Source organism: Mobula birostris, chromosome 6, assembly GCF_030028105.1.
Source record: "Mobula birostris isolate sMobBir1 chromosome 6, sMobBir1.hap1, whole genome shotgun sequence".
Classification (NCBI taxonomy): Eukaryota; Metazoa; Chordata; class Chondrichthyes; order Myliobatiformes; family Myliobatidae; genus Mobula; species Mobula birostris.
Window position 1 is genome coordinate 8505158 of NC_092375.1, and position 19890 is coordinate 8525047.

At 43.3% G+C, this 19890-nt stretch overlaps 1 long non-coding RNA gene across 20 annotated transcripts in view; it reads right to left on the reverse strand.

Moving 5' to 3' along the window:
* Positions 1-15276, reverse strand: part of LOC140198802 (uncharacterized) — a 325008-nt gene extending 309732 nt beyond the window's left edge. For 5 of the 20 annotated variants that reach the window (XR_011886245.1, XR_011886260.1, XR_011886257.1 and 2 more), the window contains exon 1: positions 14784-15275. This is a non-coding gene — a long non-coding RNA (uncharacterized lncRNA). Of the gene's footprint in view, positions 1-879; positions 1045-13804; positions 14015-14783 lie in introns of those variants that run through there. The other 15 variants (XR_011886254.1, XR_011886259.1, XR_011886258.1 and 12 more) reach the window with 8 other exon arrangements.
* Positions 15277-19890: the final 4614 nt, after the last annotated feature.

Here is a 19890-nt window from a genome sequence, read left to right on the forward strand (position 1 = left end):
CATGGTAGTCAAAAGGGAGTACAACAGAAATACTGTACTGAGCAGGTTAGGTGATATTTATGGAAATGAGTAAACAAGTTGATATTTCAGGCCAAGACCCTTCGTCAGGACTGGAAAAAAGATGAGAGGTCAGACTAAGTTGGGGGGAGGGGAGGAATAAATACAAGGTGGCAGGCGATAGGTGAAACCGGGAGAGGGAGAGAGGTGAAGGAAAGAGCAGGGAAGTTGATTGATAGAAGAGATACAGGGCTGGAGAAGGGAGAGTCATCGCAAGGCAGCAGAGATCACAGAGAGGGAGCAGTGAGAGAGGGATTCACTGAACTCCCTTCGAAGGGAAGATTTGAACTTCTTCAGGATAGGCATCCCTGGAAGATGCTTTGCAGTGTAGCAGTCGAATCACTAACAAGAGACGATTTCCAGCGTCTGCAGATTTTCTCTTGTTTGAGAAATACTGTACTATTCTATGTTTGAAGCCAAAAGCAATACGACATCCAAAATCCACTACATACCACCAAATACGAACAGCATGAAGGATGCTACAATATATTTTCTGTCCTGTGCCCTGTGTTCAATGACTGGATGTAGAAGCACCTTTATACCTGTGTCCAGCTAGAGAGCCGTGGCTAAGTCTTGAATGTTTCTGATTTTCTATTAGAAGAGGTACTGTAGAAAAAAGAGATAGTCTGCACAATGGTGAAAATCGAGCTTCAGGATCAGGTGCAACATCGCTGGAATATGTCATGAAACTTTACGTTTTGCTGCAGCAGTACAGTTCGATACATGCATTGAGCGCAACGGTAGCATAGCAGTTAGCGCAGTGCAATTACAGCTCGGGGCGTCAGGGATTGAAGCAATCCCAGCGTCTTCTGTATGTCCTACCTGTGGAATGCACGGGTTTCTCGGGTGCTCCGGTTTCCTCCCACAGTCCGAAGACGTGCCAGTTAGAGGGTTAATTGGTCATTGTAATTATGGTTAGGGTTAAATCGGGGTTGTTGGGGATTGCTCAGTGGCGTAGCTCGAAGGGCCAGAAGAACCTATTCTGCGCTGTTTTGCAATAAAAAATAAATACATAAAATACATTAAAGAACAATAAATTACAATAAGATATATATACAGTATATATTATATAAATAATTAAATTAAATGAGTGCAAAAAGAGAGCAAAAAATAGTTCAGCTAGTGCTCATCGGTTCATTCTCTATTCAGAAATCTGATGGGAGAGGGGAAGAAGCTGTTCATGAAGTATTAAGTGTGTGTCTTCAGGCTCCTGTACCTCCTCCGTAAGGGCAGCAATGAGCAGAGGCCATGTCCTGGGTGATGGGGGTCCTTAATGATGGACGCTGCCTTCTTGAGGCATTGTCTTTTGAAGTTGTCCTTAATGGTGGGGAGGCTGGTGCCCAAGATGGAGTTGGTTGAGTTTGCAATTTTCTGCAGCTTTGTCCAATCCTGTGCCGTGGTCCCATCCATCCCAGATGGTGGTACGGCCAGGTAGAATGCTCTTCATGGTGCAATTGTAGAAACTTGCAAGAGTCTTTGGTGATATACCAAGTCTCCTCAAATTCTGAAAGAACATAGAACTGAGAATATTGGCTCAGAATACCAAGAGCAGAACCTTTCCGGTGAATACCGTGGACAGTAAAGTAATTTGCGGTGCCTCAGCAGCGTGGTGATTAGCACAATGCTACTACAGCTCAGAGCATTGGATTTAGAATGTCAAGTCCAGCATTCTCTGTAAGGACTTTGTACATCCACCCTGTGGAATGCATGTGTTTCCTCAGGGTGCTCCAGTTTCCTCCCACAGTCCAAAGACATACCAGTTAGGTTAATTGGATATTGTAAATTGTCCCATGATTAGGCTAGGGTTAAGTTGGGGGTTGCTGGATGGTGCAGCTTGAAGTGCCAGAAGGGCTTGTTCTATGCTGTATCTCTAAATCAAATAAATAATAAAATAACTCACAGAGTAACAGAACGGTGCAGAAGGGAAGATGCATTTCAAGGCATTGTGTTAACATTGGGTTCCTGAAAATTTTTAATATAGGCTTATATATTTTCATATACTGTCTATACTTCTCGGTGCCTTAGTAAAGCAACCAGCATAGTGAAAGAGCCCAACACACAAGATATTCTCACTTCTCCACCCTTCCATTAAGCAGATACAAAAGCCTGAAAGCATGTGCCACCAGGTTCAAGGACATCTTCTGTCCTACTGTTATCAGATTCCACATCAGCCTCTCAACTACCTCACTCGTACACTGAGACATATAAATAAGGCTGTCCAAGATGCTTCTCCAACCTCCCTCCTTTATCTTCTTCTTCCCCCACCTTCTTATTCTGGCTTCTCCCCCATTCCTTTCCAGTCCTGATGAAAGGTCTCAGGCTCATGAAGGAACTATCACTTTCCTGTCAGCTTGAACCAGCCTGGCCATTCTCCTCTGATCTCATTAACAAGGTATTCTTGCCTACAGAACTTCCACTCACTGGATGTTTTTGTATTTCACACCATTCTCTGTAAACTCTGAAGACTATTGTGCATGAAAATTCCAGGAGATCAGCAGTTTCTGAGATCCTCAAACCACCCTGTCTGGCACCGACAATCATTCTACAGACAAAGTCACCTAGATCACATTTCTTCCTTATTCTGTTTGGATTGAACAACAACTGAACCTCTTGACCATGCCTGCATGCTTTCATGCATTGAGTTGCTGCTACATAATTGGCTGATTAGATATTTGCATTAATGAGCAGATGTACAGGTGTACCTAATAAAGTGGCCACTGAGTGTAGCTGTTTCCTGACCAAATGAGTTCCTTCAGGATTTTGTGTGCATTCCTCAGAAGCCTCTGTTGTTCCAATACATAGTGGCAGACCTTAGTCACAGGAAGTTCCATTTTCTCCTTATCCTCTCCTTTCTGCTGGAGTGAAGTTTTCCCAAGTATAAAATAATGTAAGGACTCTAAAATTCAAATTTGGGCTATTCTCTAGTGCAGTAATGTAGGGTTGGAAAAAATGCTGTCTTATGAATGCTGCGTTCTTAACCTCCTCCAATCATTGTGCATATTAACACACGCCCAGCCTGCGTGTGAGTCAAACAGGCCAGCAGGAAGCAGGGTTACGTCATGGCCTGTGCTGAGTAAAACTGGAGCATTGGGACAAAACCCCATCAGGTTCAGAGGTCATTTTGAGAAAGCAAATTATTCATCGTTTCCATCTTGGCCTTTTTGTGACTCTGGATCCTGTCTTCGCCCCATAATCTTAGATGTCTTTTACTAATCAAGAACCTGTCGAGCTTTACTTTAAATGTACCAAATGATTTGGCCTCCACAGCTGTCTGTGGCAATGAATTATACAGATGCACCACCCTCTGATTAAAGAAACTCCACCTTATCTCTGTTCTAAAACGACATTCCAGTTTCCTGACGCTGTCTCCCTCTGGTCCTAGACTTGTCCACTGTCGGAAACATTCTCTCTACATCCACTTTTTCTAGGCCTTTCAATATTCAACAGATTTCAATGAGATTTCCACCCCACCCCCCAACCTCATTCTTCCTAACTTCAGTGAGTACAGATCCAGAGCCATCAAACGCTCCTCTTACATTAACCTTTTCATCCCTGGGATCAGTTTCATGAACATCCTATGGAACCTCTCTGATGCTAGCACATCCTTTCTTAGATAAGGGCCCTGAAACTGCTCACAGTACTCTGTGCGGTCCAACCAATGCTTTTATATTCTTGTCCTCTTTAAACAAGTGCTAACATTGCATTTGCCTTCCTCACCACCAACTCAACTTGCAAATTAGGGAATCCAGTACCAAGTACCTTTTCACCTCCGATTTCTGAATTTTCATGCCATTTAGAAAATAATCTTCGTCTTTATTCCTTCTAACAAAGTGCATGACCATACACTGCCCGACACTGTATTCCATCTACCACTTCTTTGCCCATTCTCCTAATCTGTCTAAATCTCTCTGCGGACTCCCTGCTTCCATAAGAACACACACACGTGCTCACATTATCACACAGACATGTGTACACATTCACAAACACAGAAACACAAGAAAACACCAATACATGTGTGTAAACATATCTCACGGATACACATTAAAAAACATACACTGCACACTCAAATACACTCACACATACACACACACTCTCTTGCACAAACATATATGCTTTCTTTCTCACACACACAAGCCCTCTCACACACACACACACACACACACACACTTACACATGCACAAATATACAGATGTTGCATCTCAGCTCTGCCTGCTGAAGGACAAGCAAAGTGGACATAATTGCTGACCTTGGCAGGAAATTTCTACGGTCTCGAACAGAGCAGCATTTGGACTCTATTCCTTTATTCTCAGGGTAATGTAACTAAAAAGAGGCAATTTAGCCCATCGTATCTGGAGCAACACTTTGCAAGAGCTCTCCAATTAGTTCCATTCTCAACTTAAGTAAGTTTATCCCTCTCACCTACTCCTCTGATTCCATTTGAAAAGTCCTCACTGAATCAGCTTACGTCACCCTTTCCAGCAGTAAATTCCAGATCACTCAGCTCACTGAATTAAAATATCACTGCACCACAGGGTGGATTCAATTCCTGCCACTCTCCCTAAAGAGCGTGCACCTTTGCCCCGTGGAAGTGTGTTTCCTCTGGGTGTTCTAGATCCCCCCACATTCCAAAGATGTAAGGGTTAGTAGGTTAATTGGTCAGTGTGGGTGTAATTGGACAGCGTGGGCTTGTTGGGCTCGAAGGGAATGTCACTGTGCTATATCTCCAAATAAATAAAATAATTTCTCGAAACGTGGAAGTCCATTTTGCTCATAAATCCTATGATGGTTTTTGCCGTAATTCTGACTCCCCCACTTATTCTCCCTGTGATCTAGTCTTACTGCGCTGGAAAAGCCTTTACTGTGATGCATCTCTAAGTACTTTTTAAAATTCTGATGCTGCATATCTCTCAGTTTGTGTAATCTTATCCCCCACCCCGACCCTCCTGTCACAGCAATTACTGAGCCTTCACCCTGCCAAATCTCGGCATGACTCCACTGTACTCCTCAGAAATCTCTGCTCCAAGGATTCTTCAAGATCCCAATTTACCTAAAGTCCCTCCTCTTGAAAATCTCCTCCGCAATTTCATTGGGTGGAAATGATTGGATGAGGTTTGATGCTTTACAGGGCAAACTGCTACATTAATGAGTGTTCGGCTAAGGCTAGAGACAGGAGACCAGAGGCAGTAACAGAGTTCTTTGCTCCATAAGGGACACACAAGGCTGCAGAACACTGAAACCCACAAGCAAGCATTTCTCATGGGTAAAGTAATGATATTCCCATGACACCATTGGGGTGTTATGGAACTAGAACAGTACAGCACAGGTACAAAGTGAACCTGATACAAAATTAAATTGATCCCATCAGCCTGTACATGAAAGGTTCTCTGCTATTCCAGGAGTCTTCAATTGTCTATTTAATAATGTTGCTATCATATCTCTCATCCTGGTGTATGGCACTGAGACACATAAACCCTCTCCCCACTAAAGACCAGAAGATGAAGGAGCAGAATTAGTCATTTGGCCCATCGAGTTTGTTCCGCCACTCAATTATGGCTTATCCATTTTTTTTGCCTCCTCAGCCCCACTCCCAGCCTTCTCCCTGTAACTTTTGATATCGTGTCCAATCAAGAACCTGTCAATCTCTGCCTTAATTACACCCAATGACCTGACATCCACTGCTGCATGTGGTTACAAATTCCACAACTTCACCACCCTCTGGCTAAAGAAATTTCTCCACATCTCTGTTTTAAATGGACACTCCTCTATCCTGAGGCTGTGCCCTCCTGTCCTAAACTCCCCCACCATGGGAAACGTTATTTTCATATCAACTCTGTCTAGATCTTTCAACATTTGAAAGATTTCAATGAGATCCCTCCCATCCTTCTAAATTCCAGCAAGTACAGGCCCAGAGCCATCAAACTGTCCTCATATGATAACCCTTTCATTCCTGGAATCATCCTTGTGAATCTCTTCTGAACCCTCTTCAATACCAGTATCTTTTCTTAGCTGTTCACAATACTCAAGTTGAGGCCTTATAAAGCCTCAGTATCATATCCCTGCTCTTGTACTTTAGACCTCTTGAAATGAATGATAACATTGCATTTGCCTTCCTCACCACCAGCTCTACCTGCAAGTTAACCTTTAGGGTGTTCTGCACAAGGACTCCCAAGTCCCTTTGCATCTCAGATTTTTGGATTTTCTTCCTGTTTAGAAAATATTCTGCACATTTATTTCTTCTACCAAAGTGCTTGACTATGCATTTTCCAACATTGTGATTTATTTGCTATTTTGTTGCCCATTCTCCTAATCTGTCTAAGTCCATCTGCAGCCTTCCTGTTTCCTCAACACTACCTATCTCTCCACCAAACTTAGTAGCATCTGAAAACTTGGCAACAAAGTCATCTGTTCTATCATCTAAATTATTACATACAGCATAAAAAGAAGTGGTCCCAGCACTGCTCCCTGCAGAAAACCATGGACTCTTAAATTGGTAAGCAGCCTCATGTGTGGCACCTTGTCAAAGGTCTTCAAAAATCCAAATATACAACATCCCATGCATCCCCCTTTATCTAGTAATCTCCTCAAAGAATTCCAACAGGTTCATCAGGCTGGATTTTCCCTTTAGGAAACCATGCTAACCTTGTCTTATCTTGTTCTGTGTCACCAAGTACTCTATAACCTCAATCCTTAACAATTCACTCTAACATCTCCCCAATCACTGAGGTCAGGCTAACTGGTCTATAATTTTCTTTCTGCTGCCTTCCTCCTTTTTTAAAGAGTGGAGAGACATTTGCATTTTTCCAGTCCTCTGGCATCATGCCAGAGTGCAATGATTCTTAAAAAATCATTATTAATGCCTCCAAAATCTCTACCACTTGTCTTTCAGAAACTTAGGCGGCAGTTCATCTGGTCCAGGTCATTTATATGCCTTTATGTCTTTCAACGTTTTGAGCACCTTCTCCCTTGTAATAGTACGGGGCTCACTTCTCTTCCATCACACCCTTCAACATCTGGCACACTGCTAGTGTCTTCCACAGTGAAGACGGATGCAAAATACTCATTTAGTTCATCTGTCATCTCCTTGTCTCCAGTTATTATTTCCCCGGCCTCATTTTCTAGCAGTCCTATATCCATTCTCATCTCTCTTTTATTTTTTTACATACTTGAAAAACCTTTTTCTATCTGCCTTGATATTGTTCACTAGCTTGCTTTGATATTTCATCTTTTCCCTTTAAATGATTCTTTTGATTGCTTTCTGTAGGCTTTTAAAACCCAATCCTATATCTTTCTGCTAATTGTTGCTTCGTTGTATGCCCTTTCATTTGCTTTTACATTAGCTTTGACTTCCCTCGTCAGCCTCAGTTATACTATTTTGCCATTTGAATATTTCTTTGTTTTTGGAATACACCTATCCTACATCTTCCTCATTTTTCCCAAAAATTCAAGTCATTGTTGTTCAGCTGTCATCCCTGCCAGCATCTCCGTCCAATTTACTTTGGCCAACTCTTCTCTCCTACCAGTGTAATTTCCTTCATTCCACTGAAACACTGCTACGTCAGACTTTACTTTCTCCCTATCAAATTTCAAGTTGAACTCAGTCAGTTCCTTTACCTTAAGCTCCCCAATTGCCTCTGGTTCATTACATAACACCCAATCCAGTCTAGCTAATTCCCTCGCCGGCTTAATGACAAATTGCTCTAAAAAGCCATCTTGCAGACATTCAACAAATTGACTCTCTTAAGATCCATTACCTATCTGATTTTCCCAATCTACCTGCATGTTGAAATCTCCCATGACTGTCATAGCATTATCCTTTTAACATGCCTTTTCTATTTCCCGTTATAATCTGTAGTCCACATCTCAGCTACTGTGAAGGTCTGCATATAACTGCCATCGGGGTCTTTTTACCTTTGCAGTTTCTTAACTCAATCCTTTGTCACATCTTTCTAATGATTTGCTGCCATTCTTTACCAGGAGAGCCATGCCACCTCCTCTGCCTACCTTCCTATCCCTCCAATACAATGTGTAACAACGTGTAAAGATTTGGGCCCTATCCCTGTGAGGAGCTGCTGTGCAACAGCGAGGCAGACAAATATCTCGTGAATCAATGGTCGTCATAGAGCACTACAGCTCAGAAACAGGCTCCTTGGCCATCTAGTTCATGCCAAACTGTTATTCTGCCTAGTCCCATCAATCTGCACATGGACCAGAGCTCTCCTGACCTCTTCCATCCATGTGCCTAGAACACAGAACATTTCAGTACAGTACAGCCCTTCAGTTCCACACTCCTGCCAATCTCTATTTAGAGACCTTACCTCTGACATCCACCAATAATTTTCTCCAATCTGCTTAAAATTATGCCCCTTTGTATTAGCCACATTTGCCCTCAGAAAAAGTATCGGCCTGTCCACCCTATCGATGCCTCGATCAAGTCACCTCTCATCCTCCTTCACTCCAGTGAAAAACATTCAACCTATCATAAGTCCTGTGCTCTAGTTCGGACAGTATTCTGGTAAATCTTCTCTGCATTCTCTCTGAAGCTTCCATTATGAGGTGACCAGAACTGAACTATATATTCCAAATGCATTCTAAACAGCTTTTAGAGAGTTGCAACATTACCTCATAATTTTATATAGAACATCTTTACAGGGATTTGATACTTTAAAACTAAGTTATTTATTATTACTTCAACTGAATTTAAGGTGCCACTATCTTGACTTTACCTCTTCTCCTGTCAGTAGAAATGGTTCCACTATGTTTAGTAACTAAGGCACATGTGAAGGCCCGGAGCTGGACTTGGTTGTCAAGGCTATTTAAGACACACACCATCGGGAGCATTAAATACATAGTGGGAGCCTATCCCCATTACCAGCCCCCTCAACTCCTCCTCCCCCCACCTTGTCTATGACGATCTTAAGGAATGTTAAGTTGCCTTAAAGCCAATCACTTCAGGCAGATAGGACTCATCAGCCATGATTGACACCTCATCTAGGAATCTCCGATCTCAAACCTCCACTGCCTTGCAGCTATACCCACTCATGGGAAAGGCTTCTGGAGTAAACTCCAAGTAAAAATCCAGACCTGGAGTCCCTAAGGCAGTCCCACGTTGAATTCAATACTGACTGGCAATGCCTGCAATGCCGCTGGTGACAAACTGTATCGGTCTCTGTCATTTCTTTGGATTTATCAGCTGCATGGAGAGAGGGAGCCTGCTACATGGGCACCAGCTTGCTCTCCATATTGTACTGCCCCGGCTTGTGTATATCGACTTCAATGTAGACGGCAAGGACACAATATCTCTTGTCGACCCCGAAAAATGGAGCCACCAAATATTATTATATCAGTTTCAACTGCCTGCCTTTCTCAAAATCCCAACTTCTCCTCCCCACACTAATCAGCCTAATCTGTCTCCTCAAGCTGCTTACCTACCCAGCTAGTTAACCCCGCTTCCCATCACATTCCCCAGAACATCAATAAAACTCCTTTTACATTGCCAAAATGGGACTTGAACCCATAACCTTCTGACATTTATTGCCATTCAGTAACCACAGCTGACAAGCTATAGAAAGGGATGGCAGGGTTAGCAATCCCACTGGCTTGATCGGTATTCCAGTGTAATTCTGTTCCTATGTGGTCTTATGGTGAAGAGCTGAAGAAGAAGGTACCTAATAGGAGAAGAGATTGGACCAAGGGAGAAAGGAAAGAAGGAGGGGTCTAAAGTGAAGAGATGGGCAGGTGAGGAAAAGAGAAGGGTTAATGGGAAATAGAAAAAGAAAGAAGGGGAAGGGGAGAGAAATTACCAGCAGTCAGAGAAATGGATGTTCATGCCATCAGGTTGGAGGCCACCCAGCAGGGAAACAAGCCTTTCAGTCGCTGAGTGTAGGTCAACCACAAGGTACACATCTATTTTTTGTACAGTAACCCAGCCCACCATTGAGCACATTTACAAGGAGCGCTGCCACTAGGAAGTATCCATTATTGAGAACTCCACCATCCAGGCCATGTTGTCTTCTCACTACGGCCATTGGGAAGGAGGTGCAGGAGCCTTGGGTCCCACACCACCAGGTTCAGGAACAGTTATTACCCTACAACCATCAGGCTCCTGAACCAGTGTGGATAACTTCACTCATCCCAATTCTGAACTGATTCCACAACTTATGGACTCACTTTTAAGGATTCGACAACTCCAGATTATTTATTAACGTTATTTATTATTTGGATGAATTGTCTTCACTTGCGCATTGGTTGCTTGGCAGTCTTTCATAAATTCGATTTTATTTCTTTATTTTCCTGTAAATGCCTGCAAGAAAATGAATCTGAAGGTTGCATATGGTGACACATACACACATTGATAATAAATTTATTTTGAACATTGAGTTTTGAAGTTCGACCATCAAGGACATCTTCATGAGTTGTTGCCTCAAGAAGGTGGCATCCATCACTCAGAACCCTCATCATCCAGGACACAACCTGTTCTCCCTCGCTATGACCTTACACTTTATTGCCTACCTGTACTGCACTTTGTACTCCATTGTTATAAAGCTATTGAATGGTTCCCTGATAAAATAAGATGTATTCTTGGCCTGACAATCTGCCTTGTTATGGCCTTGCACCTTATCGTCTGTCTGCACACACAAAATGCTGGAGGAACTCAGCAGGTCAGGCAGCATCAATGGACAGGAATAACCAGTCAACATTTTGGGCCAAGATGCTTCATCAGGTCTGCCTGCACTGCACTTTCTCTGTAACTGTAACACTTTATTCCGCACTCTGTTTTTGTGTTACTTGTACTACCTTTGTTGTAATAAATTGGTATGTACGAACGGTATGCCAGACAATAAACCGATTTTCCATTGGGGAGGAGGTACAGGAGACTGAAGATGCATACTTAATGTTTTGGAAACAGTTTCTTCCTCCCTGTTATCATATTTCTGAATGGACAATGAACTCATGCACATCACCTCACTATTCCTTTTATAGAACATAGAACATACAACCTTACAGCACAGTACAGGCCTTTCGGCCCATGATGATGTGCTGACCCTTTAACCTACACTAAGGTCAATCTAGACCTTCCTTTCCTCCATTTTTCCATCGTCCGTGTGCCTATTTAAGACACTCTTTACTGTGCTTATTTAGAGTTTCTTACATGTCCCTAATGTATCTAGTGAACCAGTTTGGCCATTCCCCTCTGACCTCTCATTAACAAGGCCTTTTCACCCACAGAACTGCCACTCATTGGATGTTTTTGGTTTTACACATCATCCTCTATAAACTCTAGAGACTGTTGTGCGTGAAAATTCTAGATCAACAAATTCTGAGATACTCAAATCACCTCATCAGGCACCAACGATCATTCCATGGTCAAAGTCATTTAGATCACATTTCTTCCTCATTCTGACGTTTGGTCTGAACAATAACTGAACCTCTTGACCATGTCTGCATGCTTTTATACATTGAGTTGCTGCTATGTGATTGGCTGATTAGATTTTTGCATTAATGAGCAGGTGTAAAGGTGTACCTAATAAAATGGCCACTGAGTGCATTTTGTAATTTATAGTAATTTTTGCGCCTTTGCACTGTACTGCTGCTACAAAACAATAAATTTCAACAAAAATCATCCACAATATATCTGATTCTGTCATCCAAGAAATCACAGTAACTTCCATCTATACAGAATCTATAGCATAGCAAAACATTCCTTAATCGTCACAGAGTCAAACTCTTGAGACTGATGTCATTGTGAGAACATCTTCACTACATGGACTGCAGTGGTTTGTGAAGAACAGAACACAAAATCATCTCAGTTTTACCAAGGAAGAAAGGAAATGAGAGATACTCACTGTTTGGTGAAAAAAAAAAACACATAACGAGGTCCTGGAACAGGTGAGCAGACAATAGTCAAAAATGTAGGTTTTTGAAGTAACTCAGAGGTGAGGTAGACCAATGAGAAGGTTTGGGTGGAGTGGGAGAGTTGTCGGCCAATCGTAGACCATTTCCAATGAGACCAAAATTAGGAGAGCACAGATACCTTGGAAGACTTTAGGAACGGAAGAGATCACAGACAGATTTGAAAATGAGGTGAAGAACGTCAAAGAGGAGGTGTTGTCATCAGCAGCACACGTAGATCAATCAACAGTAAATGGGACTGGGTGTCAGTGAACGAGCAGAGGTAGGGGCTGAGTGGTGGCAGAGCACCCTCACCAGCATTAAGATGCTGATATGTGGCACTAGGAAAGACTCCCTGGCACCTGTGTGTCAGGATGAATGGCATTGTGTAGAAGGTGGTATGAGGAGTCCTGAGTGAGAGATGGTGCAGAGCCCAACGGAAATCAGAATTTAAATTTATTTTTTTATTGATTAATTTTTATTTTATTTAGAGATACAACAGAACTGGCCTTTCCAGCCCAACAAGCCACACCACCCAAGAACCCACTTAACCCCTAGCCTAATCGCAGGACAATTTTACAGTGAACAATTAACCTTCTAACCAGTACGGCTTTGGACTGTGGAGGAAATCGAAGCACACAGAAGACACAGGGAGAATGTACAAGCTCCTTACAGACAGCGCTGGAATTCAACTGAAATTCCAACCCCCACCCTGATGTAATGTCGCGCTAGCTACTGCGCCGCCATTGCGCCCAAACGGTACGCCACGATTGATCACTCCTGAGGCCAGCTTTCGCACACAGAGACGATGCTCACTTTGTGATCAGGCCTGTGGCAGAGGTTGACAGAAGATTGTACCAAAGAGGGGTGAGGCTTCAGGAATTGAGGGCAGCAGGCTTCTTTTTGCTGGGAATTATGCGGAAACAATCACAGCACTTAAGTGATCTATAGCTTAACACCCCTGATGTAAGAGATCAGACAGGAGTTGTGATAACTCATTAGAATCACACACAATCACACACACACACACACACACACAGGCACGCGCGCGTGCGCACACGCATGCACACACACACACCCTTTGGCACACAGAAATACCCTTGCAAGAATCTGTTCCTCCAACCACTTATAATCACCAGCAAGAATGGTTGGGATGGAAGCCGGGACTAAACTTGTACAGCGAACCGAGCTGACTGTTTTCCAGTTTGGATTTGTCTGGTTCTATCACAAACAGTGAAGCACGCTTTCATGTTTTCATGGTGAAAAACGCTTGCTAAATCGATTTGGGTGGAGGTTGGTGGGGAAAGGAATTTTTTTTTAAAAGTATCTACTCAAGAATAAAGGAAAAAAGAGAGAGAGAGATTTCCTCTCTGATTTTTGGTTAATCTCGGCTTTTTTCTCTTCCTCCTTACACTGACCTCAAAATGGCCACCGGTGTCTCTAAAGCGATGTCGACCAGTGGAAGCTTTGGGCAGTGCTCCCAACTCTCCCCATCAGCCTCTCCCTCACAGCCAGGGGCTGGGAACGGAAAAGGGGGAACAGCAACATTTCCTTGGAACATGCCCGGCTCTGGCTCTAAATCAAAGTGGGGTGGGGAGGTGGGGGATGGTGGTGGTGGGAGCGAGGGTTTAGCACCTGAAATTCTGGCAAGTTAAACCACCCCCCCTCCACCAACCTCCCCCCCACACCATCCCCACAAAGCCACTAATAACATATTTACTTCATCAAGGAATGAAAACATAGTGCATTTACAACTTGAACGCAAATGAATTTCATTGCATTTAAAATATATATATTCACAGAAAAGAATCAGGAATTTTGCGGCTAACAATTACCCAGACACAAAGGACATCCCCACCTTCATTGCAAATGCAGACAAGGTCTCCCGGGATCTGACCCACAAACGGGCAGGAATTTGTACACAAAGCGGCTTGTTCATAATCGTTCTCCTTTGCTCTCGGAAGGAGCCAAGATGGTGAGCAAAAGGAAGCAATCCACGAGACTGTAGCTCCAGTGATTCAAGAGAGAGGGGAAGAGAGGGGGAGAGAGAGAGAGAGAGAGAGAGAGAAAGAGAGAGAGAGTGTGTGCGCGCGAGCTAGAGAGAGAGAGAGAGGGAGGAGGTTCAAGAAATTTAGGCAATGGAGAGCAGAGGAATACAGGGGAAAGCAGAAAGTAAAGGATCAGAGTGCTGGGTTGGAACAAGAAACAGCAGAAATAAGGAAAGGCTCCTTCCTCTATCTTTTAGAATTGATTTTAAAATTCTCTTACTTGTTTTTAAAGCTCTTAATGGTCAGGGACCAGAGAACATCACAGAATCATTTTTGTTTTATAATCTCGCTTGAGCTCTGAGGACTTCTTCACCAGTCTCTTAAATTTAAACAATCTCCCTCAAAAGATAATTGGCAGGTCAGCTTTTTTGAGCCAAGTTCCTAAACTGTGGAACTGAATACCTAAAACTATAAAGGATGCAGATTCAGTTGACACTTTTAAACACCAGCTCAAAATCTATTTATTAACCTTTTGTTTTCACGTTTGTACTTTATTCCCAAAGTACTACTTTGAACTACATCATCTGTCTGAAAAGTGCTCTATTAATAATGTTATTATTATTAATATTATTCTTATTTTATATACACACATTTCTAATGAAGACCATCCAAAAATCAGGAAAAGACTCTGTTTGGGATTTATGCTTTGCTGATAGGCGCAGACAGGAAGGGTTTACATGGTTAAAACTCTGCTAAAAGAACCTACTCGAATTGAGTCTACATTTTTAAAAATATTTGACCATGCAATTTAAATAAGAATACAGTACATCTTCTGGCTAAATTACTCACAGGCAGTCCGGCTGCTCCTGGGTGGAAGTCGGTTGGATTTGGCATAAGTTTCTGCTTTTGTGTTTCCACTGTCGGATTGAAATCTTGTTCCATGCACCAGCTTGCTCGCCTATTGATGCCCCACGCTTAGAGAGTGCACCCCAGAATAACAGCATTGGGTACCCAGCAATCTTCCCCAACTAAAATGACAAATGCCTCAAGGAAATTGTGAGCAGGCAGAGATTACTTTTCTCCCTTTCTGCTCTCTACGTGCATGAAGCAGGAGGCACACTTATCCAATCCAAATCTTTAGCCACGTGAGATGTGTGTGTGTGTGTGTAAGTGTGTGTGTGTGTGTGTGTGTAAGTGTGTGTGTGTGTGTGTGTGTGTGTGTGTGTGTGTAAGTGTGTGTCTGTGTGCCTGTCTCACTTAAAGCAGCCCTTGCCACAAGGTTAGGAACGAGGGCAGAGAGCGGGAAGGAGGGAGGTGCAGAGAGGGGGTGGGAGAGAGAGAGAGAGAGAATGGAACGGACAAGGAAAACTAAAAGTCTACGCATAATCAAAACTCATACAACTTCCTGCTTGCCTCCCGCCTATGCCTGACTGCTTTTTTTTTGCAGGGTACATTGGAATGTTTTCGCTTAACTCAAGAGGCCCAGGCCCAGGGAGAGACTGACCCAGACAAGACTTTCGGAATCAATTAACCTGCACTCATTATTTGTGACTCGAGGTCACTCTTAAGTCAGTGTGTGTGTGAGTGTGTTTGTATGCATACATTTATGTGCTTGTGTGTGAATAAATAAATAAATAAATAAATAAATAAATAAATATATATATATATATATAGCGTGTGCGTGCATGTGTGTATGTGTGTACATGTGTAAGAGCATGTACTGTATGTATGTGCTTGTGTATGTGAGTGTGTGTGCATGTGTGCTTTATGTGCTTGTGTATGCCCATTTGTGGTCGTGGGTGCACGCACGAGTTTGTATGTATGCAAGTGTGTGTGTGTGTGCACATGAGTATGTATGTGTGTGAATATGTGTTCGTGTGTATGTGTTGGTGTCTGTGTGTGAGAGAGGGGGGGTGGAGGCAGAGAGAAAGAGAGAGAGAGAGGGAGAGTGCATGTGTATGATCTGCAGAAGGGATATTTCGAAGGTGCACAGCCCCAACCTTCGTTGTTGGGAAACAAAAGAGCCGAGTCTGTACTCTCCCTGTGACACCGTCCGCCTGTCCAGCGACCTATTTTGTTTTCAACTTTGTGCAATGATCACAGTCTGAAGAACCTCCCTGTCTCAGGAATTCTGTGCAAGGGTTATTCTTTCCACAGTAATGCACAAGCCGCCGGCAAGGAGGAGGGGGGAGGGGGCAACGAATTGCGGACAAGGGGGACGGAGAAGGGGGGTATTGAGGTTGAATGGGAGGAGGGGTGTTGGCAGCGGGGAAGGGTTGTCAGGGTCAAAGGGCGTTTCTTAATGTTCAAACATTTCTCTAATGATCCTCCATCTTTGCTCTGTTCTCTGATAGTCACCATTTGCACGAATAAATTGACTCCAGTTTCTTCAGGGCCGATTAACTCTCTCATCACTGAATCTGAATCTGATTTGAGTCACTTTGTCTTTAAGGCTGAACCTGATTTTGTTCTTGTAGATCACTGCAAAAGCTAAAAAAATAAATGCCTTGGAGAAAGTACCATCGCAGTGTTTCCATTAACCCCTCTGTGACTCCCTCCCGTGTGCGATTGCTCTCCTCCGTGGGAAGGTGAGGGGAGAGGTGCCTTCGGAAAGGGACTCCCACTTTCAGGAGAGAGGCCCGTAGCAACCTCAGGGAAAAGTGAATCTGAATCAGGTTTAGAATCACTGAAACGTGCTGTTTTGTGGCATCAGTACATTGCATTACAGAATATGAAAAGCAGTGAGGTAGTGTACATGGTTTCATTGTCTATTCAGGAATCTGATGGTGGAGGGAAAGAAGCTGTTTCTGAAACATTGACAAAGTTTCTTCAAGCTCCTGTACCTCGTCCTTGATGGAAGCAATGAGATGAGGGCATGCCCTGGGGGTGTGGTGACCTACCGTGAAATGCTCCCTCCCCCCGTCGCTCCTCCCCACCTGCCAAGAAAGGGTGACCCGTGTTGTGCCCCCACAAGCCCAAGTCCCAGATAAAGGTCAGCTTGGCTGGGTTGTAGATCTCTCGCCTGTGGACTGAAAGGTCAGGAGTTCAAGTCTCACTCTAGGATGCGAGCAATGGATAAAAGAGTTGCATTTCCATGGCACCTTTCTCATCCCAGCTGAATCTACAGGCTATAACATGTTCTTCGCGGGATGATAGAGGCAGACATGGTCTGCATCCCAGGGTGCTTAAGGAAGTAGCCCAAGAAATAGTGGATGCATTAGTGATAATTTTTCAAAACTCGTTAGATTCTGGACTAGTTCCTGAGAATTGGAGGGTGGCTAATGTAACTCCACTTTTTAAAAAAGGAGGGAGAGAGAAACCGGGGAATTATAGACCGGTTAGCCTAACGTCGGTGGTGGGGAAACTGCTGGAGTCAGTTATCAAGGATGTGATAACAGCACATTTGGAAAGCAGTGAAATGATCGGACAAAGTCAGCATGGATTTGTGAAAGGAAAATCATGTCTGACGAATCTCATAGAATTTTTTGAGGATGTAACTAGTAGAGTGGATAGGGGAGAACCAGTGGATGTGGTATATTTAGATTTTCAGAAGGCTTTTGACAAGGTCCCACACAGGAGATTAGTGTGCAAACTTAAAGCACGCGGTATTGGGGGTAAGGTATTTGTGTGGGTGGAGAGTTGGTTAGCAGACAGGAAGCAAAGAGTGGGAATAAACGGGACCTTTTCAGAATGGCAGGCAGTGACTAGTGGGGTACCGCAAGGCTCAGTGCTGGGACCTCAGTTGTTTACAATATATATTAATGACTTGGATGAGGGAATTAAATGCAGCATCTCCAAGTTTGCGGATGACACAAAGCTGGGTGGCAGTGTTAGCTGTGAGGAGGATGCTAAGAGGATGCAGGGTGACTTGGATAGGTTGGGTGAGTGGGCAAATTCATGGCAGATGCAATTTAATGTGGATAAATGTGAAGTTATCCACTTTGGTGGCAAAAATAGGAAAACAGATTATTATCTGAATGGTGGCCGATTAGGAAAAGGGGAGGTGCAACGAGACCTGGGTGTCATTATACACCAGTCATTGAAAGTGGGCATGCAGGTACAGCAGGCGGTGAAAAAGGCGAATGGTATGCTGGCATTTATAGCGAGAGGATTTGAGTACAGGAGCAGGGAGGTACTACTGCAGTTGTACAAGGCCTTGGTGAGACCACACCTGGAGTATTGTGTGCAGTTTTGGTCCCCTAATCTGAGGAAAGACATCCTTGCCATAGAGGGAGTACAGAGGAGGTTCACCAGATTGATTCCTGGGATGGCAGGACTTTCATATGAAGAAAGACTGGGTGAACTGGGCTTGTACTCGTTGGAATTTAGAAGATTGAGGGAGGATCTGATTGAAACGTATAAGATCCTAAAGGGATTGGACAGGCTAGATGCAGGAAGATTGTTCCCGATGTTGGGGAAGTCCAGAACGAGGGGTCACAGTTTGAGGATAGAGGGGAAGCCTTTTAGGACCGAGATTAGGAAAAACTTCTTCACACAGAGAGTGGTGAATCTGTGGAATTCTCTGCCACAGGAAACAGTTGAGGCCAGTTCATTGGCTATATTTAAGAGGGAGTTAGATATGGCCCTTGTGGCTACGGGGGTCAGGGGGTATGGAGGGAAGGCTGGTACAGGGTTCTGAGTTGGATGATCAGCCATGATCATAATAAATGGCGGTGCAGGCTCAAAGGGCCGAATGGCCTACTCCTGCACCTATTTTCTATGTTTCTATGTTTCTATAAACTGTAGAGATTCTGCAAATCAAAGTTTAAAGTAAATTCATTATCAAGGTATGCATATGTCACCAAACACTACCCTTGCCGGCATTCATAGTAGAACAAAGAAAACAACGGAATCAATGAAAAACTGCTCACAACAAAGACAGACAAACAGCCAATGTGCAAATACAAATAATAATAAATAATAAATAACATTGAAAACATGAGTTTTAGAGACCTTGAAAATGGGTCTACAGGTTGTGGGACCAGTTGAGTGTCGAGGTGAGTGAAGTTATCCACACTGGTTCAGGAGCCTGGTGGTTGAAGCGTAATAGTTGTTCCTGAACTTGATAGTGTGGGACCTGAGGCTCTTGTACCCACTGCCTGATGGTAGCTATAAGAAGAGAGCATGGCCTGGGTGGCGGGGGTCCTTGATAATGGAAGCAGCTTGTAGAAATGCTCAATAGTGGGGAAGGGTTTGCCTATGATGGACTGGGCTGTAATCACTGCTTTCTGGAGTCTTTTCCGTTCCTGGGCAATGGTGCTTCCAAAGTTCTTACACTTCTTTCTGCCTCAGTAAAGCAGCCAACATAATCAAAGAACCAGACATTCTCTCTTCTCTCCCCTTCCCACCAGGCAGAAGAAAGCATTCGACTCAAAGACACCTTCTACCCCTCTGATATAACTACTGAATGATTCCTTAGTAAGTACAATAAGGTGAAGTCTTGACTTCACCGTCTACGTCAACATAGCCGTGCAACTTATTGTCTGCCTGCACTGCATTTTCTCTGTAACTGCCACACTTTATTTTGCACTCTATTATTGCTTTTCCTTTACACTACCTTTATGCACTGTTGGGATGAAATGATCTGTATTATGGCATTAAAAATAGTTTTTCAAAGTTCAAAGTAAAATTTATTATCAGACTACATACACGTCACCTCATACAACCCTGAGATTCTTTTTCTGCGACCATACTTAGCAAATCTATAGGAGTTGTAAACTACAAACAAATTGTACAACTGCAAATAATAAATAAATAGAAGTAAATAACTAGCATGAAATAACAAGATAAGATAGTTTTTAAATGAGTGTAGTTATCCCCTTTTATTCAAGAGCCTGATGGTTGAGGGGTAGTAACTGTTCTTGAGCCTGGGTAGTGCATGGCCTGAGGCAATTGTACTGTCTACCTGATGGCAGCAGCCATAAAAGAGCATGGCCTGAGTGGTAAGGATCTTTGA